The sequence below is a fragment of the Natator depressus genome, chromosome 1 (genome assembly GCF_965152275.1).
Source record: "Natator depressus isolate rNatDep1 chromosome 1, rNatDep2.hap1, whole genome shotgun sequence".
NCBI lineage: Eukaryota > Metazoa > Chordata > Testudines > Cheloniidae > Natator > Natator depressus.
Window position 1 is genome coordinate 269,268,293 of NC_134234.1, and position 18,121 is coordinate 269,286,413.

General features: G+C 43.4%; 1 protein-coding gene across 4 annotated transcripts in view; it reads left to right on the forward strand.

Moving 5' to 3' along the window:
- The first annotated feature begins 608 nt into the window (after positions 1-608).
- Positions 609-18,121, forward strand: part of ATP2B1 (ATPase plasma membrane Ca2+ transporting 1) — a 127,439-nt gene continuing 109,926 nt past the window's right edge. For 2 of the 4 annotated variants that reach the window (XM_074941918.1, XM_074941919.1), the window contains exon 1: positions 610-717. The gene's annotated coding sequence lies outside the window, so the exon portion shown is untranslated. Of the gene's footprint in view, positions 718-990; positions 1,123-18,121 lie in introns of those variants that run through there. The other 2 variants (XM_074941915.1, XM_074941917.1) reach the window with 2 other exon arrangements.

An 18,121-nucleotide genomic window follows, 5' to 3' on the forward strand; every position in this document is an offset into this window, starting at 1 on the left:
TCTGGGTAGTCAGCCTGCCCTCAACCCTGCAAGGGTAAGACCCCTCTACTCTCCAACCTCCTGAAAGGGGTGAGCGGCACAATTCCTCCCCACACCTTGCATAAAACGAGAACCCTCTCCCCCTGCGAGTTGCTCCTCTGCCCCGCCCATGCCGGGAGCTCCCTCTCTCTGCTCCCCTCCCCTGTGCAGGGAGCTCCCCCTATCTGCCCCCTGCGTGCAGCCGGCTTCCGCGCTCTACCTTCTCTCCTGTGCGATGGGCTCCCCCACGGGCCCCCTCCCCCGCTACCCCGTGCAATGAGCTGCTCCTCCCTCCACTCCTACTGCCGCCCCCAGGCACGGGGGTGGCCGGGGGGGGGTTAAGGAGGGGGTAGGGCAGAGCGCACTGCACCCTCCCCCGCCCCGAGGAGAGGCTCGTAGCAAAGTCACCGACAAGCCCGCCGGGCCCCATCAAACGCCTCGGCTCAGCCCACACACGTCATGGAAACAAGCACGTCAGCACCCAACAGCCAATAGGAGAGGGGGGAGGCGGGGAGAGCGTCTGGCCCCGCCCACGCCCCCTGTTCGCGCCGGAGTCTCCTCCCTCTCCTCCCCCATTGAAGGCGCCGCACGTCTGGAGCCCCTTCACCCGAGCGAGACCCCGTCATGTGACTGCCGGGACGAGGGGTAGGAAGCGGCAGTTGCAGCGTGGGGAGGGGTGGCTCGGCGAGAGGCGGACGAGTGAGTGACTGCCGGGGGGAAGGCGGGCGGGGGCCGGGCTGCTCCGCCCTGTGGCTGCCCCACAGCCCGGGCAGGAGGTGGCTGCGGTAGCGGTTACTCTGCCGGGCTTGGGCTCCGCGGCGCGTCCGGGGCTGCTGAGCCGGTGCGGGTAGGGGCCGCGCCGCAGCGGGGCGCGTGCGAGGGTGAAGCGCGGGCTCCTTCCCTGTGGGGAGCCGCTGCCTGCCGGGGGTGGGACTGGGAGCCCGCCCCTCTCATTGCCACCACCCCCGCCCGCCCGTTCGCGGGGCGGGGCTGGCCCGCCGGAGCAGGGCGAGGGACGCGGGCACCTTGTGCGCCAAGCAGGCGGCGGCACATTCCCGCTGCGTCCCGAGGCGCCGTCCACCGTGTGGCTGGGCAGCGGCCGAGGTAAGCGGCGTCCCCGGAGCCAGTAGCTGGAGCATCGGCCGCCCTGGCCTCGAGGCAGGGCAGCGCCCCCTCCAGCCGCCGGGTGCAGGGGCTGAGCCGCCGGCGGGCGCGGAGCGGCGGCTGCCTTCAGCCCGCCTGGTCTGCGGGCTCAGCGCCTTTGCCCCGGTGGGGCGGCCGCTAACCCCTGCGGCAGGCTGCCACGCTGCATCGGGGGCGCGGTGTGACCTTGAGGGGCGGCCGGTGGGGGGTCGCCCCCTGCCTGGACTCGTGCACGGGGCGGGCGTTGCTGCAGCTTGGACCTTCCTTGGGAGGAGAAGGGGTAAGCGGCGGCGGCGCTGTGTGTCATGTGTGCTGGGCTGGGTGATTAGCGGGGCTGGAGCTGCCTCTTCCGCCGGCAGCCCAGGCAGTACCGAGCCCGGCTACCCCAGTGCGGGCAGAGGCGCTGTTGGCCGTGCGCGCTCCCTCCCTTCCTGGGTGCGCACACACACCATAGGTGGTGCTTAGCCCCTGTTCCCTGCCGGGTTGAGTAGGTGGGATTAGTCGTCTGCTGCTGCACGGCATGATCATCCTCAGCCTGCCTCGTTGCCAGCCTTGCACGGAGCTAGCTAGCCGCCGCTGGCCTGGGGGCGGGGGAGACGGCGCTTGTAGCTGAGGGTCTCTCTGCCTTTTCAGTTGCACTTGCAGACTCCCCTCCCCCCAGCCTTCCGCCGCTTTGTCTTGTGGGCTACTCCCCAGTCCGGGTTAGATAAGAGCAGGCAAAGAGACAGACAGAAATTCCCCTCTTTTCCCCAGCGGACTTGCGGTTCTGATTTATTAATGGCTAGGCGGACTGTGTGTATTGATTCTGAACTAGGATGAAGGCATCTCTGCAGCGCCTCTGAAATAGAGAGAGGACCATTGAGGCTGCTCTGGGCAGCCTGCGGGCGTGCGTTTGTGAGCTGGGTGATGTCCTGCTTAGTAGCAGGAAGTGCCTCTAACGGTGGCGCTTGTATGACACTGTCATCCTCAACCAAATGGTGTATGTAACCTTTGGATGTTACACCAACTGAGTTTATGAAGAGGCCTTAATACTGGGGGATGATTGCTGCCTGTGGTAGAAGGGAGTGCTGCTCTTCTGGAGTGTGAAGGGATGGGGGGACATTCAGAAGATGGTGACTGGAAGAATATCTCACTGTCAGAGCAATTTTATTTTCCCTGCTGATGTGGAAGTCTAGAAGTTAGAAGAACTTCTGATAGGATTTCAGGAGAAGCTTGCTTGGAAACCTAGCTGATAAAGCTTATGTTCATGACCTTGGAAGCATTTTATTTATCATATTTTTCCCCCAGCAATGTAAGTGATTACTACCAAAATAACTAGTAGCGTCTGCCTTAATTTGTCAAAACTAGGACATTTAGTGTCCCGGATGTCTCAATTTGACTAGCTATTAATGTAAGGGTCTCTGAATAGTGGCCAGTTTTAATTTGATGTACACTGCCGTTGTGGGGGTGAATTAAGGACAGTGTTTGGAACTCGGCATGAAACTTGTTACAGCATAATCCATTTCAATGTTTCTTCTTTTGTTTACAAAAAACTAAACTTTAAATATAAGAAGGATGAAAGATATACAGTAACAATTGTTAGAGGTATTTTTATATTAATCTCCCCCCGTCCCCCCGTCCCCCCAACAAAATAGAAGACAAAAGAAACAACTGACAGTATGAAGTCCTCTAAAACTGAATTATTTTATGCTGCCTTCAGCATAAAACTTAATTTTGGATAATTTTTTCAAGAGCAACCTATCAAAACTCCAAAGCTTATCTTGAAAACAAAGCATTATGTGAACTTGTGTTGTGTTAATTACATTTAAAGCTCCAGCACTTTAGCTTAAGGGAAGGGGTCATTAGTATCTGGGCCCAAAACATGGTGGGGGTGGGGTTCTGGAAGACTCTTAAGTGGTCACTCAGCAAAATTATAAAGCATGTTCTGAGAATGAAGTCCAAATAAGATGTACCCCTTAATATCTCATCATTTTTAACAAAATACTTGTGGGAAGAGGTACAGCAGTGTGCAAATCTCTGGAAAAAACACAGCTGTAAATGTTTACAGGTGCTTCAGCAAGTGAGAGTTTAAAAAACTTTGTTAAATGATCTTGATAGTTTCATTTGCCACTTTTTTCTGTTCCATTTAGAAAGCAGGCAGTAACTCTTACTATAGCTAGTGAAAAAGTTGTTCAGAATTACTAGTTTATTTTTTTTAAAGCTTTTCAGGAACCATAAATGCAAAATTTGGACAAGGAGTAAACTTTTTGTATATCCGTAAGTCATTCGTGGATGACTCTTGGCAGAAATGGCTTCCAGCGTACTAAACTTAAATACTTATGGCATAATGAATGGAAACTGTTTTTTAGTGCATAAGTGGAAGAAGTGGCACTGAATAGTAGAGCACAAAAATAGCTTTAACCCCCTACCCCCATGCTTTAAAATGTGAAATTGCAGATTTGGAACCAACATTGTGGGTTGCTTATTTTCTTATCGCTCCTCTTTTCCCTTTACTGGTAGCAGGCTACTGTGATGGTAGTTGCGGTTTTTCACCTAGATAAGAATTTCATTTGTGCTCAAATAGTAGGAGATTAGTGGCCACCAAGCCACCACTAATATGGGCAAAACATTTTTTTTTCCTTCTAGGCAGTATGCCAGTGTACCCCAATTCTTAACTGTAACACCTTACTATATTAATTAAATTCCTACTGAGCAGAGACTGTCAAATATGCTGCTTATGCTGTGGATAATTGGGACCACAAAATTAATCTTCACCTTTGATGCAAGTGAAATGAACTATATTTTACAGGGACTTACGCTTTACCGAACTCTTGCTATTTTTCTGGGTATTATGACATTACTCTTCATCATTTTTATCTTAAAAACTTGCTTGGAAATTTAAAGCGGAATCTTGTCTAGTGTCGCTATCTCTTAATTCATAAGCAATATAGGTAGAACCTGTCAGATGTTAAATTTGAGAATTTCAGTTGCTGCATTACGGTTTAATTTTTTTTTGCTGAACTTCTGAAAAATGCTGTAAGACCTCTGCTAAGATAAACTTGTAAATGCTTATGAAGATTTAACATAATGAAACACAACTCTGAGCTGTCTACTTATTTGAACCATACAGAACATACCATACAGTTTGGCTAGACACAAAGGGAGAAGATAAGTGCAAGTACTCAAAGGATGGAAATGCCAAGGAAGGAGAAGAAATTGAGGTGGCTTTAGGTGATATGATCTAGAGGACTGGAATAAAAATGAGTGAAGGAAAATCTTTAAAACTAACATGACTACTACCACCACCTAGTTTAGGAACTACTAGACTTGGGGAATAGTACACCCAGGGGATGTGGTAGAAATTATGCTGCCTGAGTAACTGCAAAATGGACTGTGTAAGCAGTTAAAATTATGCCATAGGGAATAATTCTTTGTTGGCACATAGATGGACAAAATAACCTAGTCTTTTCCAACTCAAATTTCTCTCATTAATATAGAGTAAAATATTAATTGCACTCAAGTATTCTCTAGAAGACAACTAAAATGTCACTGACCTCAGTGCAGTAGAACTTCAGACATACATTTCGGTGTGCAAATTTTTGATGGATATTAGTCTTTTAATAAAACCGTGCAACATAAACAAGAGACCTACATTGTTCAAAAATATAGTGTTATTACATTTTAACTTCTAGGTTACTATGTCCTTAACCACTTTAATTTTGTAAATTTTCTAAATTAAATATAAAGAGAAATTCTTAATCTTGTTGCACATATTTAATATTTCTAAATACTTTCTGTATGTGAATTAAATTTTTCAGGGTATACACTATTAGAACAGTTCTGTCTTCATTGTATTGTGCTGTTTCTCCTTTAAACGATGAAGTGTAACAAGAGTGTATATTCTTAAACATATTGTGTTTTGGTAACTGAAACTGGTTCCAGCTCAAAGTAAACTAATAGAGGAAGATAAGCAGACTGTTTGTCTCTAGGCTCATAAATGTAAACTTTATATGACAAAATACCATGAATCTGTCATGCGCTAACTAAGAGATTGGTAACAAGTTTGCTCCCCAAAAGAGAACCAGTACAGTCTTAATTTAAAATCTAATTACAGATAGGCTCTTTAGTAATCTTAAACACTTGCTTTGATAATCAGCTGCATTTTTACAATAGATTTAATTAAACTGTTGTATTAATATTCCATAATCAAACATCTTTCTATCCTAATTTCTATGGTTTTATCAACTAGATGACTGTATTTTGCTTACAAATCGAGACTATCAGTTTCTAGTAACCTCCTATGGTGGGCCCAAAACTCACTTGTCTTGAAATGAGTTCTCTAGAACTCTAGTCCTTACACCTATTTACTGTACTGAATAACTTCCCTCTTGAAGGTACCAATTTCTTTTATTTTATGGCACAAAAATGATAAATGTTAAAATAGGGCAAAATATGTATTGCTGATCATGTTTTGTCCATCTGGCTTTACAATGAAGTCAATGCTGCTGCTTATTGGAAGCCAGATGCTTCAGTCTAAAAATCAAAATTTATTGACACATTCTTATCTGGAAGATTTTTAGAATTATTAACACTGAGTTCTGCTATTGTATTGTTACTCATTTTCTTGAGTGATTAAATATTGCGTGGTTGCAACACTATCTTTTCTCATGTGAAACTTAGATCACCGATATTAAAATAAGCTGAATGTAGCTACTGTTAGGCTTCTTTTCTTATTCACCATTCCTCCATCTTTGCCCAGAAATAGTCCTTGGGAAAAGACAAAAGTTGCTGTTTCCTACTTTATAGTTGAGGGTTTTTTTTTTTTTTTAAACCATGTAACTTGCAATAAGGAGGGACACTGAGGGTTATTAACTCAATCTTAAACCTACATAGGTTCTTGCATCTGAATGTCTTATAAATAAGACTGGATTTAGTATCTCTGTGGAACATGGCAGCTGTTCAGCAATGCACAGCAACATTGTACAGCAGTTTAGGAGACAAACGTAGGAGGAAGTACTATTACAATGAATACAGCAAGTGGGAGAACTTAAGACTCAGCTAACTTGCTTTGGACCTGCAATAGAGTTTTTATACATGAGCTCATTAACTCCCCAACATTGGGCGTCAGACAAAAGGCTGGAATTGGTCCACATGATGTTTTTGTGAAGCTTACCTAACACTAGTAGATTTTCCAGAATTTAAGATATAAAACTTGAGTTGCGAGTCCTTATGACTGCAGACATCCTTCCCAATCTCAACTGAGTGAAACTGATGTCGCTATGTCTACCTAAGTAATTGTTTCAGGATGTGTGCAGGAATGTGAATTGTGCTGTCCTTGAAAAATCTGACTTTTAATGCCAAATTCTAATACTGAAACTCAATATTACCTTTTTAATACTTAGTTGATAGTAGGATGTAGGAATGGAGAAGACTAGGTTGGGAGCTGGAAGTTCCTGCATGGGAATGCAGGGAAGAGTCTAGGAGAACAAACGCTTGACAGACAACTTTTCATTACTGTTTCCATTTAAAAAGAGGGGGTTATTTGGGCACTGTTGCTTTATGTTTCTATCAGGTTCTCAAGTTGTTAGGATCTAGATGCTGAAAGGTCATGTTGATTTTTAGTCTAATTCAGATCTTATGGTTCTTTTTCACTTATATTCCCCATGCTTGCATTCCACTTAATTGACTCTTGGCTTGTTTGACTTTAGATGCGCCATAAGTGATGCTTGAAAGAACTTAGTTAAATATAGGGTTTTGTGGTGAATAACTTAAAGAACCTTGGTACATAGGTGAGTTTGAATGTGTAAAAGCATGTCATGTCAGAGGTGCAGCCACACCATAACTGAGTGAGTGGAGCTGCCTGATGGGACAGGAGCTGCAGCTGCAGGGTGAGGTGCAGAGTGGCCTCAATCCCACTCCCGGCCTTGGCCTCTCCTCTGCACTGGGCTGGAAGAAGTGTAAGCTTGCTTAGGGCCCAGTGATGGGTTATTGCAGCCTTTCTCCTAATATCTCTATTTAAAAAAAGATAGGTAATGCTTTTTTTCCTATAGGTGTTGGCAGTCTTCAGTGACAGCAGAAGGTTTGTCTCTGTACACCAGCTTCAAACCTCTAAAGAGCTTTAGAGGTTTGAAGCTGGTGTACAGAGACTTCTGGCATAAAGTAATCTCCCCTTTTAGGATAAAGGCTGGTATGAGACAATTTGTTAAATACAGTATCTATTTGGATACCTTGGATCTGCTTGGCCTTTGTCAATAAGAAAAAAATATTGACCTTGCTATAGCATAGATTGTATTGGTTGTGTTGGTAGATCCTCTTCTGCTAATGTATTGAGATCAAGTGTCAGTACTGATGTTAGAGCTGTCTGTTCTGTCTATTCAGTCTCAACTTTGAGGTAGTTCCTTTGCCTGAAAATGCTGGTGTCCGTAGATGGGGCTGCCTTTAGGTGTCTTAATTCTAATCTTGCATCTCTGCAGAAAGCTTTTTGGTAACTAATCTTCTGCCTGAGGGCTCCTGGGAGGAATTGTCCAGGGTGCTCTCTTTCCTCCTCTTTTTACAGTGTGCAAATATTCATTAGGAGCATTAAGTAAGTAGACCTAGGTGAATAACTGTTTTTCTCTTCAGTTTGCTGGCAGTTCCAAAAATCAAAGTTTCATTTTTGGGATGTGCCAACACCTCTTCCCCCCCCCCCCCCCCAAAAAAAAAAAATCATGTAAGTCAGAAAACATATAGTTTGAGCAGACTTGAAATTTTTGGTTTCAATTTTTGCTTTTAGTAGAATGGCTGAAGAGGATTCGTTTCACACAATGGCTGGAGGGCAAAGAGGTGATCTCCTTATAAGTGTTAGCCCAGTGTTCAGGGTACTCACGTGGGGTACAGTTTGGGGGGCAGAGGCAGTTTCCCCCCTCTGTCTAATGTGGAGAAGGAATTTGAACTTGGGTTTCCCACAATGCAAGAGACTACCCTAGCCACTGAGCTATGGGATGGTCTGGTGAGTGTCTTCCTCAGTTTCTCTCGTTGAAGGTGTTTCTCTTTCTTTGGCCCAGTGATTTGCCACTCATGACAAATACTATGAATTGTCCAGTGAATGATCCTGACTATTGACTATAAACACAGTGGAACAGCTTCTCATGAGGGATTGAGGACCACCACCACCCCTCTCCCACCTCCATACACCAGAATAACCCATAGCTTGGTGGCTGTTGCACTCTCCTGCAGTGTGGAAGACCCAAGTTCAAATCTCCATATCACACAAACAGAGGAATCTAACCTGGGCCCTCCACGTTTGTGTTTTGGCACCTAATCACTTGGCTTTACTCATGAGGCTGGCTCCAGCATCTCCTCAAGAGGTCACTTGGTGATTCTAGCCCATAAAATCAAAATGTTTCAGTAATGTAAAAAACTACTGAAACAGTTTCGATAAAACTGAAAAAAAAAATTTGGCAAATATGACATTAATGAATTTACTGATAGTTTTAGGTTTATTGAAATTTTTCCCAGCCAATAAATTACTTGCTGAAAAAGATCTCACCCAGCTCTGTTGGTAAAGAGGCATTAAATACAGTATTAAGTAGTCTGAGATGCAGCTCTACCTCACCAACCCAGTCATCTGTCAAATCCTTTCTACAATGGTAGACATTTGGATATGCTGTAGTAAGGGCTTGCTGTCTGAAAGTCAGTCTGGAGAAGACTAAACTGATGCTAGTAGGATAGGGAAGCAAGTGGAAAATATGGTAAATTGTAAATGCCCTTTTCTACAATTACTTATATCTACCCCCTCAAGATAGTTAAGTAAAGCAAAGGTCAGGGTAGACTTAATATACATAAGGCCAGGAGTTAATCAGTTTCTCCTGGGAACCACTGCTACAGTGTTACATCCTGTAGTCACCTCACAATTAAACTAGTGCAATGTGCATAGGTCTGCTGATTCCTTTAGTATTCTTTAGTAGAATGGGGCTAGCTCATAATTTCCAAACGTAAATATTTTTTTTTCTATTGGATCAAGTATGAAATGGTCTAGAGCATATTTTATTTGTATTACAGGAATGCCTGAAGTGTGAGTGAAGGGGTCATCAGTGTTATGTAAAACTTCCATTGCTCCATAACTTCTATTGTACGGAGGAATTTAATTAAAATATACATAACTCTTACAGAAGTTTCTTGGGTGGTTGGACGAGGATAGTTAGGGTTCTTAAAAGCTGTGGAGATATGGGAGGCCGTTTTAGGTTTGTGGGATAAACACTGGCTGGATGTTAAAATGCCCTGTAAAAAAGTAGTTAATGTTAGAATAAAAACCTCATTGAGATGAATGGAAGCAATTAATATCTTAGTTATTGTTTCAGGAAGCTTCCAGACTTGCACCTGTTTTAGATACAGTTTAACTTCTATTTTTTTTAAACTGGAGAAAACACTGGTGCATGCTCTTATTTTGATTTAAATCAGATTTACTTCAGTTTAAGTAGATGAAAAACAGGTTTAAGTTAAAACAGAGTAAATCTGGCTTAAACTAAAATGTATCTACATGACCCCTTGCTTTGGTTGAACTAAACTGACTTAAAGTAACACCTAAAGTAAACTGAAGCGTTTTCATGTATGCAAGACCATTGTCTAATCTAGAAAAGTTGTACTGGTTTAAAATTTATTTAAATTGATCTAATTAAATCAGTGTGAACTTAACATGTTCAATAAGGGTTAAATTTGTTTAAAACAATTTAAGCAAGAGTTAAATCTGTTTTAGATTTTAAAATCATTGATCAAGTTAAACCAGCACTACTTTTCTAGAATAGACAAGGCCTTAGGCAGACATCACATTTGCAACTTTTTTTTTCCTGTGCAACCATAAGCTTTGGAAACTCAAACAAAAGCTTGAGTTCTGGTGTGAAATTCTGTGCTAAGGGGTGTATTTAGATAGCTAAGTGGATGCAAATAACAAGGAGCTTGGGTCTTAAGTTTTTAAATTAAAGCTGGTGTGGAGTGTAAATTCTGCTTGCTTAGGAGTGTCTCGCCATATGTATGACATTGGTTGTCTTTTGATCTGCACCAGTCTGAGACGAGTTTAAGACATTGGTTTTTTAATCTATAAATTACTGAATGATCAAAGGCTAGCATATGTGAGAGGTTCTTTCTGTCCTTGCCATTCTGATGCAGTTGTGGTCAGTAGAGGCACTCAGGCTGGCGGCCCCAGACCAGACATTGAAAGAGAAGAGAGTTAGGAGAGGACTATTGGTGCTCACTTCTGGTACTCCTTTTCTCATTCACCCCTATCCTTAGTCTGAAGTAGCCCCAATCATTCATTCTTCAGGGTATTCTGCAAAGCCTGTCTCTCTCTTCCCAGGATTTTAAGGGATGGACACAATGAGAGTTGCTATTGTGTTTGGGGAATCTTTATGAAGCTCTTCACTTCAGAACTAAAAACTAGAGAGGTAGGACAAAACAAGAGTTTGTAAGCGTACTGAATTTTGTGTATATAAAATGCAATACATTGGGTAAATATGCCATTTACTCCTATAGTTATATGCAAGAAGGTAGTATTAGTTTGATGCTACTTTGATTAGATTGTTGTAAGTTAGGGCTTGTCTACATTTGCAGTGCTGCTGTAGTAGTGAAGATGGCACGTATGCCGATGGGTTCCCATGGGCATAGGTACTCCACCTCCCTTGAGAGGCAGTAGCTATGTTGACAGGAGAAGCCCTCCCATCGACATAGTGCTGTCTAAAACTGGGGCTTAGGTGGGTATAATTTTCCATACCCCTGAGCCATATAGTTACACTGACATAAGTTGGTAGTGGTAGACCAAGTCTGAGTTTGACAGTTGTTTCACTGAGGAATCTGCTTCAGGTTGTTTACCTTGTAAACCGTGTAAAAATAGCTGAGCAACTAAATATGCCACTGTAGGGCATTACTTTTTTTTTTTTTTTTTAAACCCTTGGTTATGCTCCATGTATCTGAGAAACAAGTTTTGGTTTGTGGCTGCTAATATAATAGCATAGACCTTACTAATAGTCTAGATGTTAATCAAGGTGTACTGTGTTCTGGATTTAAAAAATAAGGCAGTTAAACAGCTAGCTAGCAGTGAAGACAATATGAAGTTGGCTATAAAATAGGGGTGTGGGGTTTTATTGGCCATCTTACTGACAGTGATTACCTGTAAAAGTAGTGTATGTACTTGGAGTGTGGTCTTGGATACTTACTTCAAATGTTAAGGCTCTCAAGTGAGAACTTTGAACAGCACTTAAAGAACTGCTACCAATAGTAGTAAAATATGGAAATTCATCTTTTATCTAAGTAGGTGAAATGTGCCCCAAACTTCATTTAGTGAGGGCAGCAGGTATTTGCTTATGCCCACTCTTACCAGGTGAATGTATCACCAAAGTGTGTGCTAATTCCTGTTGTCTTGAATCATTTTGGTAGACAGCATTAATTAACTGAATAAATAGGTTAACCTCTGTCACTTAGCATCCTGTGTATATGAAACTCAGTGATTGTTATCTGTTCTGCCTGTACTGAAAACTGGTGGGTATAAAATATTTGGTTTCATGTTTACTTAGTCAGAACTTACACCTGTGAGTTCTTTCACTATTTTGACTGTTTTGAAACGTAAGAGTGGTCCCTTTGGTCTCTCTGAAAGTACAAAAATATTTAGTAATTTTTCATTCATTTAGCCATTTCAAAGGCACTCAAGGCTTTCAATGCAAAACTTGATCTGCCTTTCTATTCCTATCTCATCACCTGTCCCTCTAGACCAGAGGTGGGCAAACTACAGTCCGCGGGCCACATCCGGCCTGTGGGATTGTCCTGCCCAGCCCTTAAGCTCCCAGCTGGGGAGGCTAGCCCCTGGCCCCTCCCCCCACAGCCTCAGCTCATCCTGCCACCAGTGCCCTGGGGGGTGGGTCTGCAAGCTGCTGGGCAGCACAGTGGCATGGCTAGTTCCGGCTGGGTGGCGCCTCTGTCAGACTTGCGGCTCTGAGTGGCATGGTAAGGGAGCAGTGTGGGGGAGGTTGGATAAGGGGCAGTGGGTCCTGGGGGGCAGTTGGATGGGACAGATGTTTGGGAGGGGTGTGGTCAGGGGATGGGGAACGGGGGGTTGGATAGGTGTGGGAGTCCTGGGGGCCCTGTCAGAGGGCAGGGCTGTGGATAGGGTTCCAGGCAGTCAGGGGACAGGGAGCAGGGTGGGTTGGATAGGGGGTGGGATCCTGGGGCGGCAGTTAGGGTTGGGGGTCCCGGGAGGGGGCAGTCAGGGGTCCAGGAGCAGGGGGCGTTGGATGGGTGGAGGGGTTCTGAGGGGGGCAGGAACTGGGAGGGGGTGGGGGCCAGGCTGTTTGGGGAGGCACAGCTTCCCTACCTGGCCCTCCATACAGTTTTGGAACACCGATGTGGCCCTCGGGTCAAAAAGTTTGACCACCCCTGCTCTAGATGCACACCTGCTTAAATTTACGCGAGGAAACCTACATTAACTAAAACCACTTTTAAAAGCAACTTCTGTGTTTAGACAAGATAGCTATATTTCACAGTGACTGTTAATCTGATAAAATTTTAAGTTTAAACTAGTGCAGAAATCAGCATGAATGTTCTGGTGTTGTCTGCATACAAATTTGAACCAGTTTAAGTAAAAAGTGTGGTTCTAAGGTTAAACCTCTGCGACCCTTGTGTTCTTGAGGAAGGGGCAAGGGAATAGATCCCTTGGGGGCAGGGGAATAGATCAGTTTCAAGTTTTCAAATATAGCTTAATTTGTGTGATCGTAATTCCAATAGAGAAATACTTTCTACAACATGCTCTTAACTGCTAAAAAGAGGATGAGGGACTGGAGGCGATCATGGCAGATAACTTAGCCCTGTATGTATAAATGACTTTGTGGCATCAACTGTTTACTGTTTTTATGGCTGACTTAGAACAACGCTTCCTCAGCTCTCGTCCCCTAATGCCCCTGCTCTACTTGCGCTACGTTGATGACCGCTTCATCATCTGGACTCATGGAAAAGAAGCCCTTGAGGAATTCACCATGATTTCAACAATTTCCATTGCACCATCAACCTCAGCCACACTGTCAGAGGCTTGTTCACCTGCACATCCACCAATGTGATATATGCCATCATGTGCCAGCAATGCCCCTCTGCCATGTACATTGGCCAAACTGGACAGTCTCTACGTAAAAGAATAAATGGACACAAGTCAGACGTCAAAATTATAACATTCAAAAACCAGTCGGAGAACACTTCAATCTCTTTGGTCACTCGATTACAGACCTAAAAGTGGCAATTCTTCAACAAAAAAAACTTCAAAAACAGACTCCAATGAGAGACTGCTGAATTGGAGTTTATTTGCAAACTGGATACAATAAACTTAGGCTTGAATGAAGACTGGGAGTGGATGGGTCATTACACAAAGTAAAACTGTTTCCCCATGTTTATTCCCCCCTCCCGTTACTGATCCTCACACAACTTGATTATCACTACAAAAGGATTTTTCCCCCCTGCTCTTCTGCTGGTAATAGCTCACCTTACAACTCTTGTTACAGTGTGTATGGTAACACCCGTTGTTTCTTGTTCTCTGTGTATATAAAATCTCCCCACTGTATTTTCCACTGCATGCATCCGATGAAGTGAGCTGTAGCTCATGAAAACTTATGCTCAAATTGTTAGTCTCTAAGGTGCCACAAGTACTCCTGTTCTTTTTGCGGATACAGACTAACACGGCTGCTACTCTGAAACTTGTCCTTATGCAAGGCACTGAATTTAGCCGTATAGAGTGGAAATCTATCAACTTCATGAAAAAACTCGTACAGCTACAGACAGACATCAGCTTCCTTTCCAAATGCAAACAGATGGACATCATACCAAAAGGACTGAAGGTAAAAAATCCATTACAATCTACATACCATACAAACTATGCTGACAGCTTGAGCCACACGCTCTCAAAGAAACTGCAGAGCTACCTGATCAACATCCTCTACAGCAAACAGGGAAAGATTAAGAATGAGCTCTCAAAACTGGATACACTCAAAAAACCAACCTTCCACACACACTTCCTTGTGGCTGGACTTTTCAAAAACTAGACAAGCCATTTACAATACAAACTTCGCTTCTCTACAAAGGAAAAAGGACACTAAACTATCTAAACTACTACATGCCACAAGGGGCCACAACAGTGCTTCCCTTAACCCACCCAGCAATATTGTTAATCTATCCAGCTATACTCTTAGGACAAATTCTTCTGCTGGGCTATCTCGGGGCCTCTCCTTCTGCCCCTCCACCCCCATGAACATGATACAGTTCTGTGGTGACTAGAATCCTATTTTCAACGTCTCCGACTCAAGGAATATTTCCAACACACCTCTGAACAGCATACTAACCCACAGAGACCTTCCTACCAACACTACAGAAAGAAGGATTCTGGGTGGTGACCAAGTTCCTCCTCTACCTGGTGGGTCTTGCGCTTATTGGCAGATTTGCTAGCCTCGGAGATTCACAGCAGCCCTCAGTTTGGCCGTTTTCGTGAACCCACAGTCCAGGTCAACTTCTCCTGTGTCTGACCAGGAGTTGAGAGATTTGGGGAGAACCTGGGCCCGCCCTCTACTCTGGGTTCCAGCCCAGGGCCCTGTGGAATGCAGCTGTCTAGAGTGCCTCCTGGAACAGCTGTGCAACAGCTACAACTCCCTGGGCTACTTCCCCACGACCTCCTCCCAAGACCTTCTTTATCCTCACCATAGGACCTTCCTCCTGGTGTCTGATAATGCTTGTATTCCTCAGTCCTCCAACAGTCCGCATTCTCACTCTCAGCTCCTAGTGTCTCTTGCTCCCAGCTCCTCACATGCACACCACAAATTGAAGTGAGCTCCTTTTTAAACCCAGGTGCCCTTATTAGCCTTCCTTAATTGATTCTAGCAGCTTCTTGATTTGCTGCAGGTGTTCTAATCAGCCTGTCTTAATCATTTCCAGAAGGTTCCTGATTGTTCTGGAACCTTCCCTGTTACCTTACCTAGGGAAAAGGGACCTAATTAACCTGGGGCTAATATATCTGCCTTCTGTTACTCTCCTGTAGCCATCTGGCACAGCCCTGTCACAGTGGACTCCTCCTGAAGGTCGAAACAGACTGGACTTCTACATAGAGTGCTTCCGCCGACGTGTACGGGCTGAAATTGTGGAAAAGCAGCATCACTTGCCCCACAACCTCAGCCGTGCAGAACACAATGCCTTCCACAACCTCAGAAACAACTCTGACATCATAATCAAAAAGGCTGACAAAGGGGAGGTGCTGTAGTCCTCGTGAATAGGTTGGAATATGAACAAGAGGCTGCTAGGCAGCTCTCCAACACCACATTCTACAAACCACTATCCTCTGATCCCACTGAGGAGAAACTACACCATCTGCTCAAGAAACTCCCTGAAAAAGCAAAAGAACAAATCTGCACAGACACACCCCATGAACCCCGGCCAGGGGTATTCTACCTGCTACCAAAGATCCATGATGATGATTTTTGCTCAATAATGATCCAAAGTAGAGGAGACTGACGCATATTCATTTTCACTATCTGAGTCAGATGCCACCAGCAGAAGGTTGATTTTCTTTTTTGGTGGTTCGGGTTCTGTAGTTTCCGCATCGGAGTGTTGCTCTTTTAAGACTTCTGAAAGCATGCTCCCAACCTCATCCCTCTGATTTTGGAAGGTACTTCAGATTCTTAAACATTGGGGTGAGTGCTGTATCTATCCTTAGAAATCTCACATTGGTACCCTCTTTGTGTTTTGTGAAATCTGCTGTGAAAGTGTTCTTAAAACAAACGTGCTGGGTAATCTTCTGAGACTGCTGTAACATGAAATATATAGCAGAATGTGGGTAAAACAGAACAGGAGACATACAATTCTCCCCCAAGGAGTTCAGTCACAAATTTAATTAACGCATTTTTTTTTAACGAGCATCATCCGCATGGAAGCATGTCCTGTGGAATGGTGGTCGAAGCATGAAGGGGCATATGGATGTTTAGCATATCCAGCTACAAAAGTGCAATGCAAATGCCTGTTCTCACTTTCAGGTGACATTGTAAATAAGCAGACAGCAGTATCTCCTGTAAATGTAAACAGACTTGTTTGTCTTGGTGATTGGTTGAACAAGAAGTAGGACTGAGTGGACTTGCAAAACATTAGAGCCTACATTGTTTTTGAGTGTTATGTAACAAAAGTACATTTATAAGTTACACTTCTATGATAAAGAGATTGCAGTACAGTACTTGTATGAGGTGAATTGAAATACTATTTCTTTATCATTTTTACAGTGCAAATATTTTTAATCAAATACGTAGTGAGCACTGTACACTTTCTACAGTGTACACTTTGTATTCTGTGTTGTAATAGAAATATATTTGAAAATGTAGAAAAACATGCAAAATTTTTAATTTCAATTGGTATTCTCTTAACAGTGCAATTGTGATTAATTTTTGACTTAATCGCATGAGTTAACTGCGATTAATCGACAGCCCTAATAAATACTTATATCCTGAGTCCTGCATTTATAATCTACTGTGTGAACTCAAGGGATTTTAAAATTATTTTTAATAAAGTGGTTTTCAAACTTTTTTTGTGTTAGTGATCCCTTTCACACAGCAAGAATCTGTGTGACCTCTTCCCCCCCCCCGCGCCCCCCCCGGCCCTTAAAAAATAAAAAATTGGGTTAATTTACTGGGAGCTCGGAGCCCCAAATGTAATTACCTTGCGACCCCCTAAGTGGTCATGACCACCAGTTTGAGAACCACTGTTTTAACATGATGATCTTCCTAAGTAACTTGCTGCCTTTCTCTTTTTATAAAAGGTAAAGCAAGTTTGGAAAACTATTGGCCATCACCCCAAGACAACCAAAATACACTCTTACTGCTCGCTGGTTGAAGTTGCTGATCTGTGATTACCAATATGGAGAAAAGAATTATTCTGTATCAACCCTGTTGTATGCTGGACATCGGTGTTTAAAAAATCAATTACTTGCCCTCATGATGTATTATTTCAGGTTCCCTTGTGTCTCAGCAAGTCACTGTGACACATGCTAGGGAGAAGGTATGATCATGCATGCACATTCTCTAAAATAGAACTGGACTGGCATATTGGAGGCATTTATTATGAGGAAATGGGAAGACACTAATTTTGTGCCCCAAGTTGCAGGTGATATCCAAATAAGTCACCCAGTAGTTAAGTGCCAGTCAGATCAGTGCATTACCCTGCCCTTGATACAGCACAGATTAATTCTGAAATACAGCTCTTCTGTCTAAAATTTTCTAGCCAAATAACTAATGGGACAACAGGAGTTGAAATTCTGGTTGTCTTTGGTAAAGTCATGTTACAGAAGCTTGTAAGGCACCTGTCTTCATTAATAAAGGTAACTTCTTATTCATTCATAATGCATGACAACTACCTGAAAAGGACATGAGCAACTGGGATACTGATGTGGTTAAAAACGCTAGGTAAACATTACTTAACCTTTACTAAATTCCATTCTGGCAATGTTCCTTTATCTTATTTTCTTAAAGCATCTAAACTACTTTTAGTTCCCACTTCCATGCAATACAGTTTCTTTTCACGGATGCTGTTTGACAGATCCATGCAAACAGGAGAACTGACTGCATACATGTTTCCTTCAGAAGTTAGAGCAAAAATAAAAACTTATTTATGATCTCAGTTGCAGTAACTTTCGTTTTGCAACACTAGGGTCTTTTAAGCCTGAATTGTTCTTGTCTCCATCTGTTGAGAAAGTCGCCAGTTACTCAACTGGCTTGTGTTGTCTGTTTTGCTGATCAAATAGATGACATTGGTTTACTTGTTCATCCTATCTATACTAGAAATAGAATGTCATTGCTCTGTAGTATATATCTCCATCTCCACCTCCCAGCTGCTCATTCCTGAATTTAATGTTCTCTTATGATTCTAGTACCACAACTCTGGTCAGTAGTACTATATTGTACTGCTTCTCATCAGAGACTCATCCTGATGCGACCAAAGACACTTG